Source organism: Varanus komodoensis, unplaced genomic scaffold (genome assembly GCF_004798865.1).
Source record: "Varanus komodoensis strain SLA01 unplaced genomic scaffold, ASM479886v1 scaffold14_1, whole genome shotgun sequence".
In the NCBI taxonomy this organism is placed as follows: domain Eukaryota; kingdom Metazoa; phylum Chordata; class Lepidosauria; order Squamata; family Varanidae; genus Varanus; species Varanus komodoensis.
In genome coordinates, this window is record NW_025335438.1 from 2,732,943 (window position 1) to 2,750,229 (window position 17,287).

Genomic DNA, 17,287 nt, shown 5'->3' on the forward strand with positions numbered 1-17,287 from the left:
CTTCCCCTACAGCTGTCTTCTGCTTCCTTTAGTTGTGACATAAGCAGATGTGTAAAAAGCACAGGAGGAAAAGCACACCTAAGGCCTTCTGTAAAGTCAATTGGAACCGTGTCTGCACATAGAAAAGGAGTTTTGTTGCCTAGTTGTTAGCTTCTTCTTAGCACCAGTGCTTGAATAATAAACACTTAATAACACTGTCTCTGATTCATTTCCAGGCATGTAGCAAACACCTCCATGTGTGTTAGAACTTTATTTAATAAGGAAAACTTCATTCTGCTCAGTTCCGCCTCATCATGCTGTCTGGGCTCCACACACAGAGGGGCAGAGATCGGTTTTCTGCTTTGAGTTACTAGATAGCTTATTTCACAACCTGTTGCCCTCCAGATTAATTGGACTACAACCATATTCATTCCTAGATGTCATCCCAGTGGCTGAACTGGCTTGGGGTGATGGGAGCTGTAGTGCAGCCCTTCTGGAAGGTCACAGGTTGTGGGGGGACCAGCTTATAGTCCGAGCTACTCTGTCTCTGTGTGTTTGCAGTTGGTGAAAGAAGCTTTGGGGGATGTTTCACTTCTCATGGGGCACACATATTTCTTTTGCCCCACTGGTGTATGTTGTGGCTATTATATATTGTTTACAAACTAGCTGAGCTGAAATTTCTTACCAGACATTATTCTTAGAAAAGTCTGAGATTTCTTTTTCTTTTGATCTACTCCACCTCTCCCTGCAATTCAGGGAAGGACTCTTTAAAATGTAAATAATCTCTGACAGTTTTTGGGTTACTTCAGCCCATGGAATGGAGCTAGGTATGGGCATGGTAGAGAATGCAAAATAGCCAGGCTGTCCGCACAATTGCTTTCACTCGCACTTGCCACAGCAGCCACGTAGCTATTACAGCAGCAGCAGGAGAAGGAAAAAAATAAAGTGTGCCACTGTGGCTCCAAGCAGAAATCCCTGCCCTCACAAAACTGCTGGGGAATTCTCAACATGGATGAATTTGTAGCTTGCCAGATGTTGGACTACAGCTCCCAGCAACACTGATTGCTGGTCATGCTGACTGCCTGAGACTGATGGGAATTGTAGGCCCACAACATCTAGTTGCCCAGCCCTGCTAAAGTCACATGCAAATAAAATCCAAATTTCTTTTCAGGATTGGAGGAGACATCACATTGCTGCGATGCAGTACTTAAGAGAATAAGCAATGCTTCAGGAATGATGAGGAAGGCCCGGCCTGAATCTGACCTGGGCCATGAACTCTATAGGTTGCCTTAGGCAAGACACTTCCTCTCAGCCTCAGTTCCTTGCTCTGCCACATGAGGAATTAATAATACCAGCTCACTGCATCTTATCTGCTGGGTCAAGATACTTACGAACCAGAACTCATGAGGCTTAAAAAATAATGGGCCATTTGTGAGTGTGCAGTTCTTATAAATCCAGCTCCTCTGCTAACTGAGGATGTGCACTGTTACAGGATCCACAGGTTTGAGAGAGCAGCAGCTTTGATGCTTCAGCAATGGTGCTTGTTGCTGCAGCCCAGTTTCCATTTCCTCTGCAGATGAAAAATGTGCTGTGCAACTCATCTTCTAAATGGAGCACATGTTTAAATAAGTCTCTAGATAGTGACTGGCATGCCCTCTATCCTTACTCCAGCTACAATATTGCAGGTGTGTGCTTATAATTCAAATTATAGAGGTAAGTTCATATTTCACCAGACTTGAGTATCCATGGACATAAGTGTGTGTGTGTTTGTCTGAGAGAGTGAGAGGCATTTTCTCAGTGATCCATCATCCTGTTCCACCATTTGAGCAATTTCAACATTTGCCTTCCAGATTAAGATTTTAAGGTCAGTCTTTTAGGACCAGAAGAGACAAACTTGTCATTAATGCACTTGTACTTTACCCATATGGGGGCTTGTCCTGTCCCATGGATCTGAAATTATGCTCTAAATAAGCTTATAACCAACATCACCTGGAGCCCTCTAGATATGTCAGACTATAGCTTCCATCCTCCCCACTTGATAGGTTGGATAGGATGATGGAAATTGTGGTGCAACATACCTAGAAAGTGCTTTGTTGGGAAGGATGTTATATGCCATTTATCCAAATGTATTCCTAAGCATCTGAAGAGCTCCACATTCTGACAGGTACCATTTTGTAGACATGGTATATAGCCAATTGACTGAGGAGTTGACTAATCCTCTAACTCTGTTGTCAGGCTATACTTTACCAGTACGGTTTCCATATGAATGCAGAGGATTTATTTCCTGCACCAAATTAGTTTTGCTTAAGGTGTATTTTATATATCAAATTACCACATAACTAACATGTTTTCCAATTGTCCTCCTGCAAAATCCATTCTTACTAAGTTGCAATCTCAAACCAATCCACTTTGTTCCTATTTGCAAACTGCTCTCTGAAAATTACTGCCCTATTCATCTGTTAATGTGGTTAGGAAGAAAGCTACAACTGCCACCTATCAATGTAACTAAATTAGAGATGGTTCACCTAAGGCAGACACCGGGAGGGGGGGAAGTGAATGTATTTATGAAACACATGCCTCCTTCAATGGGAAAATGACAGCAATTCTGATAAAATGCTTTTATTATTTACTTTGAACAAGTATCTATAGCTGCAGCTTGGCTATTGTTGAATCATTTCCATAATCTTGTTATAGGACAGGCAGTAAAAGGAAAAGCACTTGAATGGAATGAAATGGCCCTACAAACACCTGACATGTTTAATGGCATGCCAGTGATATGTAGATATTCCCTTTCCTATCAAAATAGCACTGTTCCCTCTGAATTCAACAGATACATACTCTCTTTGAACTCAAGCATCATCCCTGTATAGCTCCCTTAAAGAAGAGTGTTTTTGCACTTTAATCACAACAACTACATGATACACGTGACTTAGGAAAAAGGGAGAAAACTATTTGGTAACAGCCAGCTGTCACTGGCTATACTGAGGCAATAGCTTTTGCTGTGCAAAAAATAATGATTATCAGCAGTAAGTTTATATGCATCTCCACATTTGGAAATTGAGATGCATTTTGAGCATCTTCAGTAGGAATGGATCCATCCAATTCTGGTCTATGGCAGTTCCACACATATTAAAGCAGGCATCCATTCATTTCACTTTCTACATCAGTCTGAAATTAAAATACACACAAATTACATTTACTTTCATATACATTTCCCCCACAACATATACATTCTGTTCATAACTTTTCCTAACAGACAGAACTTTTGAGCTGAGAACTACATTGAAGTGAAGTATCTGAAGAATAAGAATAAGATCAATATGTTTTGATCTACATATTTATTTACTTAATTTCTATACTATCCAATAGCCAATAATAATATACTGGGCAATTATCAGCATGGGAAATGTGAATTTGATTAGTTTGCATTAAAGAGCAGACTAGGCAAACTCCCAGATCTTCAGCAGTTTACTCAAAACAGGAATAGACCATTGTTTTAGACTTGAGGATACATTTGTCAATATGAAAAACTGTCTACAACAAAATGGCTGCCATAAGAATCAAGGCCAATTACAAAGGACTGCTAACATGCCCAAAAAATGAGTATGAGACAGAAGTGATGTCTGAGCCCTTACACACCAAACAACTCATTTGAGCTCACAGTTTTCAGCAACAAAAGAAACCTCATGGAAGGAGCTATTGTTCCAGGAAGGATGCAGCAGCAACTGAATGCTTAAGAAGGCTGGTCAGCTCATGTCTTTCAGAAACTTCATCTCCCATTGACTACTGAAGGAACATCATTACAGTTCCTATGAGACTGCTTAGGAATCCATGGAATCATTTGAGGAGTGCAAATTCAGTGGATTTTTCTGGTTCAGCCCTGGCAGATTTGGTTTTATTTATCCCTGCTGGCATCAACTTGATCTGTAGTGAGTCAATCCAATATGTGGATTTGTGCAGTTTGGATCTTTAAATGTGCGGAAACTGAAACAATTTTTTTTCTTTTCAGTATGCAAGGATGTAGATTTATCTGTCTGGTATATGTAGTCTTTTCTCCTCAATTGTTTTGTTAATTACAGTTGTCAATAGGAGAAGTGAAGGAGAGTAGGCAATATACAAGGAAACTGACAAGACAAGACTACATATTGGTGAATTTGTGTACACTTGAGAAGGGGGAATATTGCAGTAAGGAACCCATTTGCACAGTTTAGAAGCACTAAAAAGGGGGGTGCAACTCAAGTAAGTACACGGAACTGAATTCCACCATTTCATGTCCCTATGGCTGATGGATCTGAGAAGCTTTTACACAAGCATTTTAGGAAGCTAAGGTTAATGAGACAGTAGACTTTTTGGGTCTGCATCAGGAGTAGGGTTAGGACAAAATTCACCTAGAATCTGTCGCTCAAGGATTTATGAATTATTTCTCCTGTTTCCAGTCTTGCAAAGCAAGTCAAAGTGAAAGGAAGTCCATGAACACTCATGCAATGAAGGTTGCACAACTAAGTTCTTCCTTCCTTCTTCCAGGAGCAATGGCACAAAGGCTGACACAGGTGATATAGAAGAAGGATTTTGCACAGTGCTCCATCCCTGGCAAACTTCACACAAGCAAACCTTTTTGTCAGGTGCAGCAGTGCTGTTGCACCTTTTGTGGAATAGGGATGTTGTTTGGAGGGCAGTCATGCAGAGCCCCTTTCCTAGTGAGCCCCAGGTGGGTGCTGGCCAAACAGCTTCCTCCTTCTGCCTTAGATGCAGCAGTACACAAGGGGTGCCTCATGTAGCATGGAAGAGATTGCTGCTTGCTCAGCAGGTGGGCCTTGATTCCTGGCGCATGCCCATGAACACTGGGTACACTTGCCAGGAACTCAGATTTAGAGTAACTGCAAAATGGATCAGAGCCTGGGAACCAAGCCCATGGTCTCTAATAGATTCCCAGTCCAAATTTGGATTCCTCTGCATCCTTAATCAGATGTTCTGGGGGGTCCTTCCTGGAGTGAGAGGTAGCATCTCAATGGGCTAAGTGTTCTCTTTGAGCCCCAGTCTTGGGGCTATGACAAATTCCTTACAGTGTCATATCTGAACATATCCATACATAGTTTGAGAATTCTACCCCATAAGTCCAGGATGGAAAGCTTAAAGTCAGGAGATACAGGAAAGACAGAGGAAAGTACTGATGGGTGTACATCATCTGCAATGCTAGAGGCAGTGTACCTATATACACCAGTTGCTGGAGAACATGGGCAGGACAGAATTGGTTTGCTCTTGTCTTGCCCAGCATCTTCATAGAGTGGGGAGAGGGAACCTGTGGCTTCTGGACCTGCCTGCCCCTCCCCCATGTGTTTTCTGCCAGCAACTGCATCACTGGTGTTTGGTGATGAGACAGTCCAGCTATAAAAAGAAATGAAGAATCAGTGGCTAGCTGCTGAAACGTAGCATCCGGTTCCTGTAGATGCTCCTAAGTACTTGTGGGGGTTGTGGTGGAGAGAAAAAAATGGTTTATTCCTGTCCCATAGGCATGTGGTTGACCACTGTGGGAACAGATAGTAAATTAGACTGTCCTTTGGTCTGATCCTGGAGAGTCATTTCACCTTGCCTTGAAGTCACTGTCTGGGACTTCCATAGCTAACAGACGAATGCAGTATTTCTTATTTTTCAGGTGAGTGAGTTGTCCAGGTACGGGGAATGGGATCAAACCCTAGTTCAGATGGTGTGCTGATGTCCTAGAAAGTAATAAAGATAAAATCAAGCTTCTCCAACTTTCTCCAGTGCAATATGTATAGCTGGGGAAGCTAAAAGGTCTCCCACAGTGAAGCCTGCAAGTGGGAAATCCAGGAGAGAAAAAAGGGTCTTTATTCATTCTGCCTGCAAGGACTATGTAAACACAAACAAAACATTCTTTTAAGAGAGAACATGAAGAACTGGCGAGGAAACAAGAGTGTAAGGAAGAAGATTTGTGGGCCACCCAGCCACCTAATTATCGGTATCATCTCTAGGCTTTTACACCATGCCTCCCATAACACAGTCTCTTGCACAACAAGATGTCATGTTTTAGCAATAAAATAAAATAAAATAATAAAATAAAATAAAATAAAATAGAGAATGAGAGAGACAGATGCAAACAAAAAGTTATTCTGTAGAATGATGTGCTCTCCTACCCCCTTTTTCAGCCTACCACAGAATTTTGAACAGCCGCATTAAATGGAATTGTGCAACCTGCTGCTATCTTGTCTTGTAACATATTAAACTTTAATTGATCAAGATGAAAGCAGAGAGGATCTCGTGTCATTCTTCCATCTTGATCCTGGAGACAGTTGTGGCATTATTCACATGGTTTCCCTGTGGATAAAAATGAAAAAGCTGGGCACTGTTTCCAGGGTCCCTACTGTGCCTTTGAAGAATGATGTAGCCACTCCCACAAGGAGCTGCAGCATTTCAGATAACAGATGCCTCCGTGATATCATTAGGCTCAAGAATAGGGATCTGAATTAGAAAAGAGAGTGCAAGATTTTATAGAATAAGGAGAAGGATGACTGCAGCCATGACAAAATGATGAAATGAATTGCTTTAGTATTATTATTAAGATTTCTGAGATGCCTTTCTCAAAGAAAGGCTCCAGAAATCTTGCCACCAAATTAAAGCATACACAATTTTGACTAGCTGAGAACAATTATTCACTGCATTTCCATGAATCCGTAAAACCACTAAAATATCAGTGACAATCAACAACAATTCAGTGGATGCATTGGACAGCCCATCATATCCCATTAAATACCTGAGATTAGAGCATAGTCTTAACCTGGTGATAAAGGTATATTACGTTGGTGCCAGACCCCCTCATGGGGGTGAGTATTCTGTAATCAAGGGGCCATTGCTATCAAGTCCTTGCTGCCATTCTTCAAATCAGAAGAGGGCTCAGTATTGATTGTAGTATAAAAAATAAAGCTAGCAGTGCAGAAAGTAATATGTTTCTATAACATACACAATTTAAAATCATAAAAATAATAGAAAATGCTTGCAAAGCATGAACTAGCTTCTTTTTCATCATGTCTCTCCTTATCACTCACCTTTCTGCTTCAGACTCCCTTGAATGCCATCATGTGGCTATTTTTGTGTAATATACAACACAATGGCTTAGTTTCTCTGTTTTTGCTTCTCTGTTTTCCATGGTTATGTAACAGTGGCATCCAATGATTGTGCAGCAGAAGGAAAACTTTTGCCAAGGAACTTCCCCTGATTTCTCTGCAGTCCCTTGGAAACTTCCCCCACAAACCTTTTTCTGATCCTTTGGAAAATGGCTATCTAGCAACCATGCAAACTTGGAGGAATGGAAAGGCAGATTGTCTCTGCCACTGTTCCCACTCTGATTTGGATGCTTGTAAACCTCCAAGTTTGGGAACCTATGTACACAGAAGTCACAGTCAATAGGTCTGCACCCTGAGGGACCTTCTTATATCCTCATATATGTGCTTCTTTTAGTTGGCTCCATTTTTACTTCTATATTTCAAATATCATGACTAAAAAATATCAGTGGCTTATCTAGTTGGCTTCTATACCTGAAATGGTGGAGGTGAGTGGGGGACATCATCCTTCACCGCAAGAGCAAAATGGCAGAAAGCAGCCCCAATAGCCTTCTGAGAAATTCATGAAGGGAAACAGGCTGTCATCGTGAAAGCTAAGTGGGGTAATTCCTAGAGTTCCTAAAGAAAACTACAGATGCATATACAACCACAGAAGGTACTAAAGATGAATATGAACATGTCATCTGGGTATAGGGTAAATATTTTTAAAGAGGTCATGGGCTCTCCCACATTGGAAATATTCAAGAGGTGGTTGAACAGTGAGTAATAGGGATGCTTCAGCTTGGAGTCCTGTACTGAACAGGGGTTTGGACTTGCCCCCATGAAGACATGACTTGGGGCATGCTAGAAGCATGCTAAATATGTCTAAATTCTGCTGTGTAGGATTGTATGCTAAAGGTGTTTATTGAAAAGACATGAAATGTAAAGACTTTGTTATTAAAATTAATGAACTTTCTCTAAGTTCTATCCAGCAGCTCATGTCTCATCTATTTATTTCCATGGTCTCCACAAATGTAATACCTAAAACACACACAAATCAGACAATCTATATATAGAAACAGTTTTAAACCATTTTTGTATCACAATCTCAAGCAAAAGCCTCAGGCACTCGAGATGGTGAGCATACTAATGTTCCATGGATGTCTGGACATCAAGTTCCATCACGGTCTGCTAGCATGGACCATGGTCAGAATGTTGGGAATTGTAGCCCAAAACATCTGGAGGGCACCGGATTGGAAGTGGCAGCTTTATATAATTAATAGCTTGCTGTTGCTGGAAAATCTTTTATTGGATAATGGAATGAGAAGTTAATGTACAGAAGCCTGCACGTCTCTATGGTCTCTCTTTGGCTTGTGCACCCAAAAAGCCAGTCAGAAAACCCACTGGCCTTGTCCACACACAGCATCCACACTAACATGTTTTGGCTCTAGTTCTCTTTTCACTGATGCCTATCCCAACAGAATCAAAACCCAGCCCCAGCCGTATGTTCTTATAAGCCCCTCCATGGAAGGGTAGGATGTAGAACAATGCATAAAAACTGGATGGGGGGGGGCAACCATTAAGACCATCTTTTTTTTCAGCCTGGATATACCATCGTAGCACCCAAATGGTATCATATCAAATACTCAGTAGAACATAATACTCATACCAAGGAAGATACGATATTTATTAACACCCAGAATGCTGAGCTATTGGATGGTATACACATGAAATCAATCAATAGATACCAGGAAGTGATATTTTCTAAGTTATGATGGACCTACACTCATAATCAGATCATTATTTATCTGCATGTCTATTTTAGTTGGTTACACTGTAGGCTTGCCTTTCCCAGTCAGATATGTTGAGCTACAACTGCCATCATCTTCCACCTGGCTGAGGAAGATGGGAATTGTAGTTCATCATATTTGGAGACCACCAGGTTGGGGAAAGCAGCTGTATGTTGTTAGTTATCCAGTATGGACTATATCACACAACTCTTAGTTTAGGCTTCTCCAAACTGGAGCACTGGCCACCAGTTACATGCTGGCAAGTGAACCTTCCCGCTTTGATTTCTTCCTTTGTTCTAGTGGTATATTCGTATAATCACAAACATCTTTATACAATGATACAGATGTGTGTAATTATGGAAGCATTTAAGGATTACATGAGTTTTCTTATTTTGAGGCCTTTCTAACTTACTGGTGGGTCATTTATTTATTTTTCATAAACATTGAAAACATGTTGTTTGTTAGGGGAAAAATATTTCCCCCTTCCAGTTATGACCAATATATTCAGCAATGCAACAATGTCCCAGTGCTCAAGGAACAGCTGTCCAGTAAAGCACTGTTGATCATGTTTAGCCTTTGCTCTGAACTAAACTCGGTTCATAAAACATTCTTGTGGGAGTAACCAGAATCCAGTTCTGGGAAGCAAAATCACTAAAAACTCATAATCAGCTCTTATCCTGCAAGTCAGTATTACTAATACCCAGGTTTATTAACACTAGTCAGATCTAGTCCTAACTTTCTTACCTCTTACAATATAAACCAAAAACCCTGAAACTGGAGGCTATTCTTTACTATTTGTAAAGAATGGGCATTAGGTCTGTCTCCTGCTGGGAAGCCTGGGTCATATTTATTTTTTCTTCTCCCCTTTTTATTCTCTGAGAACCACCAGGCTGAGAGAGACAATAAGTAAGCTAAGGTTACCCAATGAGTGGGGAATTACATCTGGATATCCCCCGTCCTAATCTGACACTCTGATATTCCTTTCCCAGCCTGGTCTTCTCCGGATGTTTGGTTTTCAACTGCCATCAGCCTCAGCCAGCATAGCCAATGGTTAGCGAGCCTAGGAGTTGTAGTCCAAAATATCTGGAGAGCATGAGGCTGCCCTAACCATTGCACCTGTTAAAAGACGGATCAATTATTACTATAATTTTGTATGATTAATCGTATAATATATCCCACATATTACTTTATGACATTTATGCTTTCTTTAAGGCAATTGCACTTATCCAGTAAACATAATCACAACTGGATTTGTTTTTGTTTATTTGTTATGGTTTTGATCTACTCTACTAACAAGTGTTCTCTGGACAGATTACAAACTTAAAAGAATGCAGTGCAAGTAGTTAAAAGAATGAGACAGGATACCTTACAAATGTTAGGCAGACACATTCAGTTGAACTCATTGGGAAATGTGTTCATTATGCTCAAGTGTCATTCCCTTGCTTTCAGTGAGCCTTGGTCTGTTGGTCCAATGGTTCAGTGAGACTTGGTCTGGGTACCATTTACTGGACGGTGCCATGTATCCTTTTGGTTCTAACCAAAGGATAGAACCAAACATTATCTCCTCCTCTTGTTTCTTTCTGTGTTCTACTGTCCCAGCCAAAAACCTGAGAGCTAGTTGGCTGCTAAAATGATTATTTTGTGGTACAAATTCCATTATTCCTTTAAGAGCTAGGTAATCCCAGCTCCTCTGGCATTTCTATACTTGCCATAAATGTTGCTGTAAAAGGCCTTGAACCAATGAACACTCTTCTGGGCATAACATCTTGGATGCTGCTGCAAGACACTATGTTCCTGTTTTTTTCCTTAGAATCGCTTATTACATGGATTACTCGTATCACTTCATGAGTGTCCACAGAACTGATTTGAGAAAGGCACGGTAGCTCAGCTGCAGAGGTACGGGGTTCATTCCCAGAATCTTATAAATGTCCCAATTTGATACTTGTCTCACATAATGCTACTTGCATGCAAGTAATTCTGAACTGAATTGAACCAACTTGGTTTAAAACAGTGGATGATAGATAGGGAATGTGAATGTGTTACAAACTCTCTTTGCAGCTTTTTAAAAAAGGAAATGTAGCCTGGTCCTTTAAGAAGTTGTTTTTTAATCTTAGAAATGGCATTCTGATCATATGATATGGTGGTTGTCATAGTAACTATGCATTTGCTAAGGGACAGCAAAGTAATACTGCGTAAAGTGTGTAAATTATCATTTCAGAGCAACTGGTGCCCTGCAGCTTGCTCGCTTTCTTTCTTTTCTTTCTTGCTTTTCTCTCTTGCTTCTTTCTTTAACTTTTCAATGGAGATGAACTTTTCATTCACATATGTTCAAAACGATAATTTTCAGCTTCACATTTCTTTCACACTGCTGTCTGCCTGTTTTCCTCAAACCAGTCACTGGACTGGTATACAAGCTAGTCTCCAGACTATGGATGGATAGATATGTCACCCTCCGTCTTGCTGAAACACTCTTTTTTAAAACAATCCTATCTCATTTCCTCATGAGTTTTCAACTGAAAAATCTTTATGAAAAGCCATGCCTCTTTTCATAATGCATGAATTAATCTACACATTTTAATGTACACATTTCTAGATGTTTGCAGCGAATGATGAAGGGCTCAATCCGCTGGTGGCTAGACACTGCCGATATTGCCATAGCGTAGGTCAGAGCCCCACCTCTAACCTTGGAAATGCATTCTGGGCCAGACCCAGGGCTCCAATAGTGGAGCGCCCTCCCTCCATAGCCAATGCGGTTCTTTTCATGCCAACTGCATTTCGGAACTGACACTAGGGGGCATTTTAGGGCTGGGAAGGGGAGAAATACAGAAGCCCAGTGGAGTTCCTCTTGAGCAGAGGAAAAGGTTTTAGACACTGAAATTGGCTGTCTTTGTCTTTTGCAGAGTGAATGAAGCTCAGTTGGATGCCTATAATCTTCCCGGTTGTGGGTAGCCACTTTGGATGTTGTCCCTCAACATCTTTGTGTACAGTTTTTAAAATAAGCACATTTTACTTAGCACATTTTGAAACTGCATGTGTTGAAAAATATATTTTATGTTTTGTTTTGCAAACTCAGAAATGTACAGATTTCCCACTGAACATTGCAGTTGGATCTGCCCTCAGGTCCAGGAGATGAAAACTGAGTAAGGGCAAGAGCCTATGCATATTTATACAGAAAACAAACCCTGCAGCTCCCAGCACTCTTTAGCCAGGACTCTTTTCTGTATCAACATGCATAGGCTTGTGCCCTAAAATCAATTTTTAAAACAAATTTCTGACAGAACAGATTTCTCTAACATTCAAACTCCAGACCAGCATGCTACTTTCCTCTTTATATTTTAATTTGTTCAACATATTGTACTAATATTAAAACAATTTCCTGAATGTCTTTCCTTTCTCTGTGAATTCCAAGCTTTTAAGGTACTCTCTTGTCAAACTACAGTTGTTAATGCTGTTATGTTTAAGAGTCAGAAAAACACTTTCTGCTTAATGTTATCTTTAAGATGGTACTGATCTAATGGCCTAAAGGAGATTTATACACACACAGGAGGGCTGGTGTATGTGTGTATATGTCCTTAGTTCAATATCCATTTGTGTCAAGCTTCAGAAAGCAGTACCCACAACTGCAGCAATATTGGCTGAAGATCATACAAATATTCATGCAATGAAATTTATATACTGCTAATATATAAACCATTTACATCACTTGCTTTAATTATCCTAGGTGGCTGTGATATTTATTTCATGAAGTTTCTAGTTTTGTTATGGTGGTATATTTCAAAGATATCTTTAAACAAGCCTCACATTCAGTTCCATGCCTTCAATATTAAATAAGCTTATTGTATAGCTTATTAGCTTTGCATGCAATGATGGGTAGCATCTTGATATAGTAATCCAGGTCACAGATAATTTATTTATTTATTTCATTTATATACCACCCAATAGCCAAAGCTTTCTAGGTAGTTAACAATGAAAGAAGCACACCACTAATGCCACAAGGCCGGGGTGGGCTGGGGATGGGGTTCCTTTTCAAATACCAGCCTGTTGCATGACATGCCATACCTAAAACTTGGAGCTCTTTCTGAAATGATTGGTGATCTGTCAGAGGGATCCACCCTTTGGCATAAAAGTCAGAAGTCCCCAAGACACATGTAAAGTGTCAGGTGCAAAGCTAGGTTGCCTTTTGATCCTAGTTGTCACTTGCTTTTGAGAAGGAGCATTGGTTTTTCCCAGTGCTCATGGGAAATAAACTAGGGCCGTGGAAAATAAATTAAAAGCAATTCTATGCCTTCCAAATACAATAAAATTGAACCCACAGAGTGCTCTCTCACTGAAAACTAAAAGGCTTGATTACTTCTGATATCAATAAAATCAGGGCTAAGGTGATCAGCACTAGAGAGCTTTCAATGATGCACACATTCTATGCTGCATCTGAACTTGCCTTTCCCAGTGTTGGATTTCTGGATGTTGTTGAATACCAGTCATGCTACAGGGAATCATACGATGTCTCATCTGGCAACTTCTGGGAACCAAGGCTGGAACGGCTTGGCTAAAATCATAGAATTCTACAATGGATGATATAGTGGTTGACTTCTCCTGTCACTTGAACTGCTCCAGAAATATCTGAATATTCAGGTGAGCTCTGGGTTCCTGTGGGGAAGGCAGTGGCTAGGGATTACATGGTGGGGCCAAGGCAGTGCATGGCATGGGACCATTTGTTTCACTCCCTCCTGGAACTTTACTCCAAGCAGCTTCTGAATGGTGGATACTTCATTTAAGTGAAGTCTGATCTCAGGACTATATAATATTTATATTTATTTATTTGATTTATACCCCACCTTTTTTTTAAGAACTCAAAGCGGTTTACATTCTTCTCCTCCTGTTCCCAATCTTTTCCCCACAGAAACAACCCAGTGAGGTAGGTTGAGCTGAGAGTCCGTGATTGGCCCAAAGTCACTCAGTTGGCTCCATTGTGGTCTAGTCACTCAGTCACTCAGTTGGCCAAGTGGTCTAGAACCCAGGTTGCCTGAGTCCCAGTCCTGTGCTCCTAAGTACTCCATCACTCTAGGTTCTGGCTCTAGATTCTGTACCTGCTACTTTAGTTTCTCCGGTATCAGGTTGCAGGACACAGATGGCAAGAGCTGGAAGGGTTACACCCATGCACTTGGGTTCTTGACAGTTCTTCACATCACCACATTTGCAGACTCCCACTTATTTCTAGAGTTCAGGTTTAGTTCCATCAGGATCTTCTCTTTTCTTGCCTGCTTGGAGTCCATTCCCCTGAATAAGTGTCGTATTCTTGCATGCTGCATCTTTGTTTAGACAAATGCCCCGTTGACTCTCTTAATCAGCTGTGAGTGCCTAAGATCCTAAACAGGTGTGACTTAAAGTGGCTCTGTTAGATGCAGACCTCAGTTGAGCTACTCAGATATATTCCAGAAGAGGGCTTGCTCCATAATACTCCTGCATTTGGAAAGCCTTCATCTTCTTTCCCCTGAAAACTTCAAGCAGGCTTTCATCTCATCTCACCCTGAATACTGTTCTTCTCTTTGGCAAGTTTTTGCCCAGATCCCAGTTCTGCGGATTGCAATACTGCAGCTGCTTATCCTCTCACACATATCAGGCAAAAACTGTATATGATCCCCCTCTTTATCGACCTTGATTGGCTCCCAGTTACTTCAGAGCTGAGTTCAAAGTGACTTTCTTTGCTCTGCAGATTGTTCCAGACCTTGTTCTGTCTGACCCCAGTGGCCTTGGTCTTTTTCTCTCTTCCTTTTCTTTTTTCTTCCATTTTTATATAGTGCATACTGTTGCTCATGTCGTACACTTGCCTTAGTAATTCTCTCAGCTTACTTCAATAGGTAGAATACAGAGTTTCTAAGGAAAGCAGGATTTTTAATATTTGATGTTAATTCCATCAGATATACCTAAATATTTGATACTGTCCTTTAGAAGTACTGAATGCTTGGGAATCTAAAGAAAATTAAATCATGACTTGTGTAACTGTTATACAAGATGACAAGAGAGGGAAAAAATAGTTCATGGAGGAGAAGGTTATCAATGCCTACTAGTCCTGACAGCCATGTGCTGCGTCCAGATTAGCGGCATTATGCCTATACAGGCAGTCCCCAGGGGGTTACCAATGAGTTCCATCCCTGAGAAAATGGAAATTAATCTTTAAGTTGAGTTTGTCTGTAAGTTGGTTCACATACAGTACAGTCAGCACTGCACATTCTCATGAGCTGGAGGGAAGGAGCCTCATGAAAGTGAAAAAACCATGACTATCTCTAGGTTGCACCTCTGCCCAAACTCACCAGCACCTGTTTTTTGCAGCAGAAAAATGCTGGAGAGATTTCCCTTTCTCCCTGCTTTTGAGGCCTCTCCCCCCCACCCCCCCACACACACTTTGCTTCCTCCCCCTCTATGGTGATGCTTTCGAAGCCTCCCTTCTCTGCCTTTCACTTCCTCCCTCTCTATGGTGGTGATAATTTTCTGCAGTAATTTTTTTTAAAAAAATTAATAGGTTTATGGCAGTTCATTCATATACAGGTTGTTCATAGCTTAGAAGTTCATAACTCGGGGACTGCCTGTATATATCATTTTCTGGGAGACTGTGCTGTTGCACTCATGTCCTACCTGTGCATTTCCTGTAGGCCGCTGATGGCCACTATGAACGAAGTCCTGGACTAGATGGTTCCTTTGTCTGATCCAGCAGGGCTCTTCTCATGGTCTTAGTTTATGAGGCAGGGAAAGGGGGAAACAGTGAAGCATTTTCCAAACCTTCCCATGTTTCCGGAAATTCAAGGAAGAAATATAAAGTTGGTATTTTTCCTACCATAGTATTTTTCATGCTTTATGCTCTCTCTCTCTTTCTCTCTCCCTGTCAGTCTGTCTGCATACCGGATGAATGGCTAATGTGAATAACTCCTAGAATATGCACAGTAATTTCTCCACGTAGATAAAAATATGCACAATTCCTGATCAATATTCTCCAAAAGGCCTTGGGGAAATTATCTATCTCAACAAGATTTTGTACATTCTGTGTCCACAAATAAGGTGGAGAATATCAAGTAACCACTTGCACACAACTGTAACCTGGACCATTTTCCAGAAAATCAGGACAAGGCAAGTGAAGGCTGTGATCTTATCATTTGGAGACAGCATTGAACTAAGACAATTTGCTCTTCTACAGGTTAACTTAAACAGTTCTTTGTCTGGTGTGGGCCCATCCAGTTTGAAAAATCTTGCTGTACCATTTAGACACCAGTTCCTGTCTTCATTTATTCTCTTCTCATGGGGCAGCCTCAAGCAGATGATTTTGTGCATGTCAGGACCAGCCATAAGAGGTGAACAGAAAGTGATGGCAAGGCAAAGGAAGATCAAGGGGGTCAGCAGTGGCTCCCCTGCTTGGACAGGGGCCCAAATGAGTACCTAATGATGACAACTCTCTAGCTGGCAAGATTTTGATATTTTTATCCCTGAGTGTACATTTTCTGTCCACTTTTAATACTTTCAGTCTGAAACTTTACATCATGCCCTAAATCAACTGCCTTAACCAAGACAGTCATTCTTTTGAATATTGTATCAGTTGCTAGTTTGCAAGTATGAATTAGTCTTAACAATGGAAATACAAATATCTGTTTGAATGGAAATGTAAGCATTACGAGGATTTATGCTTCTTGGGCCTTCTTTGTTCCTTTTGCCTTTCATTTCATTGGGCCTCTCCTTGTTGAATTGGCTTAAAATTACAGAATTATGAGGAGAGAAGATTCACCCAAGCTGAAGATGCAGAGAGATGTTCTGAAGTAGAAAGTTTTTCGGGACATAGGTAGCAGTTCTAAAATTGCTTTCACTGATTTGGGGAAGAAGCCACTCATTGCTGAAAAGAGCCAATTACCATGCTGATAGCTGAACTAACTTCTGGAGATCTGTAATTCTCCTGTGGGAAGGGTTAAACTATTACAAGAAAATGAAAAGCCTGCAGGACCAGCTGAATGCATTTTGCTGCCAGAGAAGAAGCAGAGATTGCCTCCTCCACAAGTCAGAGTGGACAGTGCCCAAGGCCTGTCAAGTTAATTTGGCATTTGTGGCATAATATAGATGCACTCATCCCTCCTTGGTAGTAAAACTGCAGCAGTGGCAGAAGTGTATTCAACTACTAGCAAGTTGCTGGATTCGTATGTCTTTCTGAGGTGCCTCAGGTGCCTGTAGGCTGGCCATATCTGGAGCATTGCAATAGAGGAATTGCATCACACTCCCCCCACCCCCAAGGACATGAATGGCATGACATGTATATATTGTCATTGTTTTTATAAATGTAAATTTAGAAAGAATTCTTATAATTTAAATAGAAAGATAATACATCTACCATAATCGGCAAGACCAACCGACCTGTGTGCCTGGTTCAATCTGCTGCCACACCAGTCACAATTAAAGACCCACTTCTTCCTTCTGAAGCTTATTTTT